We start from the raw sequence: 8,902 nt of genomic DNA on the forward strand, positions 1-8,902 counted from the left end.
TCCTTGTGAGGGATGAGAAATAGCCTGAATACCTCTGAGAGAAAAAAGTTAACCTACATCTATCAAGGTGTATCTTTCTACAGTCATTCTTTCAGAATGAAAGAACTTTGAAATCCTTGTGAATTTGTAATGGCCTAACAAAGGACAGGTTCCTTTTCTTGGAAACTCTTCATAGTTGCTAGAATTCCAAGTACACTTGGTCATTTACTTGGGGATAAGAAGTTACTTTCATTATGGAGTTTTTCACACATGTGATTTCCTCGTAAATATGCAGTTTCCTAACATACGACTAACATGTTACTTGATACCTCTTCTACTTCTTATTAGGAGACTATAATTATCCAAGACCCACTGGATTTTAACTTAGAGGAAAGCATTGTTTTTGAGAACATGTTTCCCCTGTTCTTAAAGGTATGGGGGAGGGGGAGGTCAAATGGAGCTATTTTGACTAAGAGAAACATATTTAAAATGTTATGAAATATTAATGGGGTGGCACATCTGATAAGTAACTAGCACAGCTGTTAGGTTTATATCAATTAATATGTCAGAAAAATAGCAAGGAGTCTTTTAATAATTCAGTGTTGCGTTTACAAATGAAAACTCCAGGCTCCACATGTTCGTATTATCAGCCATCCTAATGTGTACAAGAGCATAAAATAATTCCAATTACATTATGATATGATTTGGTTTAGCAGCAGTTTGATTAATGTTTCTAAAACCAGACAAAGTTCCCAGTTAGGTATTCCTGGGCTGTAAATCATTCCAATTGTTATACACATGTATTCTGATAAACACTGGATTGCATTAGCATGCTTAGATAATTTTTTTGAAAAAACCACATACCTACCAAAATTAAAGTCCTCAGAGGACCGCTAAGTGCAAGAATTAAAGGTGACTTTTGTCTGTAAAAGCCCTTTCCTGTGGGTTATCTCAGTGCAGTCTGAATGGATATTTCAGCACCATACAAATCAGATTTTGCAGACTGGCTCAGTTTTTTCCTTCTGTTAAAGTGCTTGAGATCTTCTTGGCAAAGGTGTCCAGACGGCAGAATTCTACATCTCTAGTAGTCAGTGCTGTTTGTTGTATTAAAAAGAGGGATCTTCTCCGTAGAGGATTAAATTGCCTTTTAAAGTTTGACTTTCAAAAACGTGGCAGGGCAAAGGATGGGAGCTGGCATTTTAAATCCGCAGGCAGAGAAAGGAGAGCCAAGGTATCAGGCGGGCACCAACAGTACCCTGCTTCGAAGTCCAGCAGAAAAGAAATGGGAGGGTTTTTTTGTATCCACTTCACCACCCAGAAGATTACAGCACCAACAAATGTGATGATACAAAGGTGGCTAAGGTGCCTCATTGGAGTGGACGCTGTGAAGACCAAAAGAAAGGAAAAGAAGGGATAGAACACATCCTATTCCAATGGCTTCTTGCAGCAGAAAAAGATGCTCTCCGTCTCTGTCATTGCCACCTAAACACTGAGGATCTGAAACAGTCTCCCTCTGTCTCAGTGTCTCTCCCTGTGACTACAGGCAGTCTCTCTCTCTCTCTCTCTCTCTCTCTCTCTCTCTCTCTCTCTCTCTCTCTCCCTCTCCCTCTCTGTTGATGCTGTTGTTGATTAATCAGGGATTCTCAAACAAAGAGCAAGCCTACCTTCGGCTATAAGCAGTAATCGGGTGCTCCTCTTTTTCTGCAATCCTCTTGCGTTCAGCAGCCAAGCGGCCAGCATTCTAGCACCTTGGACAGTTCCTGCTCGCTTAGGCCCATGGGGGGGGGTGCAGGGAGTGGAGAGAAAGAAGGCGAAGGAGCAAGTGAAGAAATGACAAGAGACCAGGAAGCGGCAGCCGTCGACTTCAGCGTGCGGTCCCCAGGGGCGCAGCTGCTCATTAAAGCCTCCTATCTAGGCAACAGATTCTCTCTTTTATCTTCCACGCACTGAAGTCTGATGAGCAAAATAATCCAGTTTGTGGGTGGAGGAAGAGATCTGCACAAATATCACGGTATGTCTCCTTCAGTCCCGCTCGGTAAGGCAGAATATGAAGCAACTCTTTCCCATTCTTCTTCTCCCACCCCTAATTTTCCCCCCTCCACAGAGAAACGGGCAAGTTAACCTTTAGCCCATGTTACGACGCCAGGAAATGAGCAGCCACTTAGAGGGAACATCTAAGTCTCTGTTTGATACCTCATATTGATGTATCGTTTGCACTCACCCTCACTGTAAAAGCTGTGCATGGCTCACAATTACTGCTGACGCAGATTGGGCTCTGCTGCTTGGGGGGGGGGAGGTGGGAGGAGCTTTTTAACCTCATCAAAACAACCTCCCGCCACCTGCTCCCACTGCATGAGAACAGACCTCCCCTGCTTGGCAGAAACAACCATCTAATGTGTGATTTGTAAGGCAGAGATGTGTCAACCAGAGCATCAGTCCAGAGCAGAAATAACTGGAGTGCAGCTGGGCAGCTCTATTCTTGGAGCTGCAAAGTTCCTCTCTTTAAAGTAATATTTCATCTCCGTTTCCTAGTTCATTGACTGGCAAGTCATCTAATCCCAGTGCCTGCTGCGAGGAAGTCTTTTGCATCTACTACAGAGCGTCAGCAGTTCACATTGTGCCATTCACAACACAATAGTCTATGAGGAGAGAGTAGATCCATGGCAGGAAATGCTGACAGTTTCAGAGATGCAGGCAAGGCAGCCGAATCACATTGCAGGGGAAGGGGAAAAAGCAAAGCAAAACAAAAACACTCCCCCCCCCCCCACACACACACACACAGACACTAATCCTGAGCCAATCCACAGGGAAATTCCTAAGCCATTTGCTGCTGCTGCTGCTGCTGCTGCTACTGTTACTACACACATTTATATCTCACCCTCCTTTCAAGGAGCTGTAGATGGATAGGATCCCATTTTATCCTTACAACAACCTTCTGAGGGAGTGTTACCGGTCCAACTTTCACAATGATCTACATGAATACAGGCCTAAGTTAATACTCTGGCCATTATTTGATTATCACTTTCATTATATGGCAGTCATGAGTCCCAGGGAGAGTGACCACTTCTTGAGCCTTCCCCAAGGAGTTTTCTTAAGTGGTCCAGACTACCCCTCTAAAACTGAGCCAATACCCAGAGGGAAAGCTATCTTGTTAATCCACATAGGGACCACTTGTATCCATAATGAAGCCTCATTCCCAGATTGGAAAAGGAATTCCACAAGTAAAACGTGTGCACAAAATCTTCACAGTTAGGCACTGAGTATTTGTTTTGTTCTCGGGACACAAAGGTTGCCTATTCCTACATGAAACCCCCAAGTCATCTCAAATCCAGCATAAAAATATATCTCAAAAGAGAACACTGTATCTTATGACCATAGGCATGCTGAGTTGTTATGCTACATTTTTTTATAAATCCCTCAAACCTAATCTAGATATACATGACACTGTCTCTTGGTGTGAGTGTATAAGATCATTTATTAAATTGTAGGACAAAAAAATTAAACATAACATGTTAAATACATTCCCCTTTATTTTTATGTCCTCATTGGCATCTATCCTGGAATGCAAGAAATCATACTTTCGCTTCCCAGGAGGTCATTTCCCCAGGGAGTCATTTCACAGAAAGCACTTTCCTGGGGTACCTTTGGAGGGGGGCTATAACTCAGACCCCTAAAATTCACCAAATGTAGAGGGCAGGTAGAAGAGACTCAGCCAGAGACTTCATGTGAGTTCAGTCTCTCTAGCATGCCAGGGGGGGGGGGCAGTTGACCATGTCAGCAACCTAATAAACTGAAACAGTTTGTAAGGCAGCTAAACGTGTGTGACCATTCATGGTTCACAAACTGGGCATAAATATTTCCCAGTTCATGTACATTCCTAAGTTTTTTTAAAGTTAGACTTCAAGGTAGGAATCATTTGGGCAACCCAATCCTGCAATATAAAACTGCTTTATATAGAACCAGATCATTTAGAATGCATTTTTCCATATAATACAGACCCAAAACAGCTTACAATGTACAAAATGCACAAAATGCACAAAAGACAATCAGTTTTACAGATGTATGAAATTACTACTTGTCATTAACAACCCAGTTCATGAGGCAGAGCAGGTGGCCACAGATCTGCCACTGATGAAACAGTCTCTCCCCAGACAGCAAGTCCCCTGCAAAAAGTTGAGCATTATTTCTAAGGATGAGAAAAGATCTCATTTAATTTATTATTATTTTGATCAACAGTTTTGGTACTCTGCCTATGGCTGCTCTGTAAATTTGTATTTTAGATTCATGTTGCATCATTTGTATGCATAATGTGGTATTTATATGTACAATGTAAACATTTTAATATATAACATATGTATATTGTAGGGTGCTGATTTAATGAGATAACATAAGTTTAAAAACAGACATATTTTATGGGGAAATTCAGGACAAAAATTAAGAAACACAGACTTGATTTGCAAATTTGAAATAGTGTGTGTTTGTGTGTGTGTGTGTGTGTGTGTTGACAGGCAAGATCATCCTTAATCATTAATTCCTGATACCCATTGAATAAAGTGACACTTACTTCCAAGTAGACCTGTTCCCCATCCTCCCCCTTTCTGATTAGTACGCTTTTTCTTTCTAGGATAGTTCTGTTCCATTGATGGTACACTCTTTGTTTCTAGGATTGTTCTGTTCCACTGAGTATGCAGGTTCAAGAGAAACATATATTGGGCCTTGAGGGAGGAAGGGGAAACCCACCTAGTGAGCAAGATCAGCCAAATCAACCCTGGCAATCAATAACGTGACAGATGTCACAGCCATGTTGCCCTCACATCTGTGAGGCTCTGCTATAGCCTCCTGTCCACACAGTCCTGGCAATCACAGCAAACACACTGCCTTGCTTACCTTTTTTATTTATTCAAAGGACACCATGGTGAGGGCATATCCTCACTCTGAGCTGGCCTCAAGCATTATCATACATTCAGATCTCATTGGCTATGACATCACCAGGAAAGCCAAATCAGAATGAGGGCAAGGAGTCTTGGTTCCTGCCCTCACTCTGGCATTCTGTTAATACAAAACAGGAAAGTATGACACCCATCAGTAAAGGCCAGTAAAGAAGAGCTGGTGGCAAGTGAGCCACACACTTTACTCCACTTTGTGACCCTTAGCTTATCACCAAAATGCCTCCTCCGTCTATAGCCTAAGAACAAGGTAGTAAATCAAAGGAGGGACATTTCAGCTAGATATAGTACTGAGCATGTAAATGGAAGGTATAGATTATAACAGGTACCTTTGTGTTTAATTTTATTTAAGAAAAAATTTATCCAGCCTTTCTGCTCTCAAAGGACCACCAATATGGGTAACAAATTAAACCTACACTAAAATGACATCTTAAAAGTCATTGAAACCAACACAAAAATACATCATTAAAATAATGTAATGGATGCATGGGCCCTCTGTTTCTATTTAAAATGACATTTTAGGGATGAAGCAGAATCTCCAAAATGATTTCATCTACAGAAGACGATGCCTCTTGTTGTTGATTATCGGATACATCGAGATTTTAAGATATATCATATTTAGATTTTTATAAGTCGTCGAGCTAGCCCATGTGCAGTGCCTGGATTTATTGTTTCCCTTGTGCTACTGGCATCCGACTCCCATCTTATTCAGAACTCTGATCATGCTAAGCAAATTATATAGCTCAGTGAAAACCCTAGTGATTACAATGTTGAGTAGCTGACAACAGAGCAGGATGCTCTGGAAAGATAGGAAGAAACATGAACAACAATGGTGGGGAAAATATTTACATTCTGGGATCGGACCAAAAAGAGGTGCGGTCATTGGAACATGGAACCTACCTGGGTATTTTCTTTTAAATATCTTTTTGTCAAGTTTCCTCCCAGATATTTCAGTCTCTTTTTCTAGAGCAGCTTACTAAGATCCTGTGGCTGAAATGGTATTACTATAGATTGTGTTATGTGCTTACAATTGCATTCTGCTAAATATAATTAGAATAGACCCAAAGCTTTTGGAAGAGTAGTAGATTTAGTCCTTCAAACCCATCTGCATAACCAGTTCATTCATAACCTAGTTGGCAATATTAGCTTGACTTATGAGCAGACAAAGAAGAAATGCTGAGAAAACTTGCAGGGAGGGGAGGTTTGTTTTTCATATGGCATGTAGTCAGGTTGTTAGAACTGGAACTTTGTAAGCTGCTTTGGGCTCCTGTTGAGAAGGAAAATCTTGATGAAAATGCCACAAATGAATGGCTCATGCAATGGGAACAGGGAAGAAGCTCTGTCTATTGCATCAGAGAGCTCAACATTCTCAGCCACCAGAAGAGTCTCCTAGAAGAGCCGGTCCTGACATCCCCCAAAACCTCTACACTGTTACATTTGTGTCAAAGGACAGGCCATTCTCATGGGTCCCCCAGTCTTCTGGGAAGACGGTGTTACAACCAATTGGGTACAACTGATAGTAATCTGACTGTGACACAAGCCCCATGTCAAGCCAGGTACCTATTCAATATGTTAAAAAGGAAATCCTTTTTGTTTAAAATTTGTTTTTGTTTTTTACCAAGGAAGGTGGAACCCAAATAGTGTCCATAAACCTTTAAGTAGGAACAATTAATTTGTTCAATTAGCCCCATATAGGACTACCTTTTAAATGTCCCAGAGACTGCAGGTGGTCCAGAATGCACCTGTCAGGATGCTTCCTGGAATGTCTTAGTCAGTTCATGCAGCAGCTTTACTGGCTACCAATTAGTCTCTGGATCCAATGTAAGGTGTTGGAGCCAACTCTTAAAGCCCTTAATGGTCTGGGACCCTCATATCTATAGACCACCTCTCCCATTCACCCCCCCCCATTTACACACAAATTCCTTTTGGTCATCCTTCAGCAGCCTCTTGTAAGTGCCTGGTCCCAGAATGGCCCAGTTAGCTGTCACCAGGGGAAGGAGGAACCTACCCTGTGGAATGCACTGTTGGATGATACCTGTGCCCTGCCCATCTTCCTTAGTTTCCACAAGGCTAAGTTATTTAAGCTGGCATTTGGAGGGCAATCTGTAATGTTTGGGCAGTTTTTACTAGTGGTATGGCAGTAGCCACATATTCTGTTAGTTTAATATTTTAATGTGAATATTTTCTATTTGTCATTTTTCTTTATGCTGTTTTGATCTTAACACTGTCGATTGCTGTGAGAGCTTTTGGGTGAGTGACTAAAAATATCTGATAAATAAAACTTCACATTTGCAATTGAATGTCCCAAAATACTGAAATATTTCCATCCTGGTTGCCAAGTGTCTCCAGGTTTTGCTGCATTTTCCCATTTTCCTCAGCAAAGGTCCACGTTGGCCTCTATAAATGGAAGAAGGGCATCGCTGGCTCATGATAGTGAACCTCATCTTAGGAGTGTATGATGAAACAAATGATCCCTTGATGGCATGGCTGATGTCATTGGGTATGTGGTAGAGTCATCAGAGTTCTACTGTAGTTCTATTGCTGCTAGCAAGTAGTAGTTGCCTGTAAGAAAGGGCTGGCTATCCTCACTGAAGCTTGAGAGAAAGAAAAATCCCCCCCGCTGGTGTTGCACTGGAAGAGAAGAGAGAAGAGCTGGGTTGTTTGTACCTCACCATTTACTACCCCACAACAGACACCCTGTGGGGTTGGTGGGGCTGAGTGGTCCCAGAGAACTGTGACTGGCCCAATGTCACCCAGCTGGCTGCATGTGGAGGACTAGGGGATCAAACCCAGTTCTTCAGATTAGAGGCCACCTCTACACCAAGATGAGTGGTTTCATTTGTGAGCTATGGTATTCAGCTGCTTTACCCACTATCCTAGATACTACCTGTAGAAGGTAACTATGTGGCTTTCTAAATCTTTCCCTTCTCTCTGTGGGCACTGTAGCTTTAGAAATGATTGGAGTAAATCCTGTGGGAGTTCCTCCCTGTCTGCATATGCAGTCACATCTCAGGGCTTGGCTGTAGACAGTGAATTGTGCAAGGCATGTAAGCACAGCCAAGGGCTCTCTTTTAAATTGGCAAGCTGGCAAGAAAATCACTCAAGGCCATTACTGAACAAAATAGCCAAGGGAGGGGAAAAAACCATAAGACTCATATAATGAATAAAGCTGATCAATGCTAACTTGTGGTCAAGTCTCATGATGTCATCATCACCACAACTTGTCATGAAAGCGATTGAGTTGAATGAGAGAAACCCAGTAAAAGCTTCTAAGACAGCTGGCCATAGAATGTTGAGAGGGTTCAAAAATGCAAACATTTGGAATGCTTTTTCACTTTTGTTCTATTCTCATTCACTGAGACTCTCTACTGGGAAAGTAGGCAAGCTGAGGGAGCCCCACAAGTGATTGTTTCTCCTTATACGTGGTGGGGGTGGGGGTAGGGGGTGGAGAGGATCAATAGTGTAATGTAGCTGTCTCCATACCAAAAGCTCAGTTCATGGCACAGTTCTGGTAAAGCATTTGGGAATTTAACAGATAATCACTTGCTAATGAACATGAAATAAGGGCTGATGCAAACAGGCAGCAATCTCTTTAAGGCAACCATGTCAAGCAGCCTTTATGCCCTTATTTTAAAAGTAGGCTACATGGTCTCTCTTGCCTCCTTCTGCTGCCTGCAGGCCTCCTGGCCGTTGGGGAGGGGAGGGCCTGTGCAGTGGGCGGGCAGGCAGGCAGGGGACAGCTGTTGCAAGCCACCTTGCCGGCTCTTCTTGGCCACGCAGCTGGGCAATTTGGGCTCCTCCTCACCGCCTGCCTGCTTGCCTGCCCGCTGTTGGTTGGCTTCCACGTGGGGCTTCATGGGGAGTTGAGAAACAGCAGGTGTGTCAGGCAAGCTCCCCCAGGCATGTGCGCAGACACACTGCCTGCTGCCTGCTACTGCCGCCGCCATGGCCACCAACCAGGTGACCCCGCAGAAGGG

The 8,902-nt window shown here is 42.9% G+C and overlaps 1 protein-coding gene across 8 annotated transcripts in view; it reads right to left on the minus strand.

Annotated features, from left to right (window-relative positions):
* The window catches only part of NYAP2 (neuronal tyrosine-phosphorylated phosphoinositide-3-kinase adaptor 2), a 190,800-nt gene extending 188,571 nt beyond the window's left edge, over positions 1 to 2,229 (minus strand). For 5 of the 8 annotated variants that reach the window (XM_077348868.1, XM_077348867.1, XM_077348865.1 and 2 more), the window contains exon 1: positions 848 to 2,229. The gene's annotated coding sequence lies outside the window, so the exon portion shown is untranslated. Of the gene's footprint in view, positions 1 to 843 lie in introns of all 8 variants that reach the window. The other 3 variants (XM_077348862.1, XM_077348864.1, XM_077348863.1) reach the window with 3 other exon arrangements.
* Between the last annotated feature and the right edge of the window lie 6,673 nt (positions 2,230 to 8,902).

The sequence above is a fragment of the Paroedura picta genome, chromosome 8, assembly GCF_049243985.1.
Source record: "Paroedura picta isolate Pp20150507F chromosome 8, Ppicta_v3.0, whole genome shotgun sequence".
NCBI classification, from domain to species: domain Eukaryota; kingdom Metazoa; phylum Chordata; class Lepidosauria; order Squamata; family Gekkonidae; genus Paroedura; species Paroedura picta.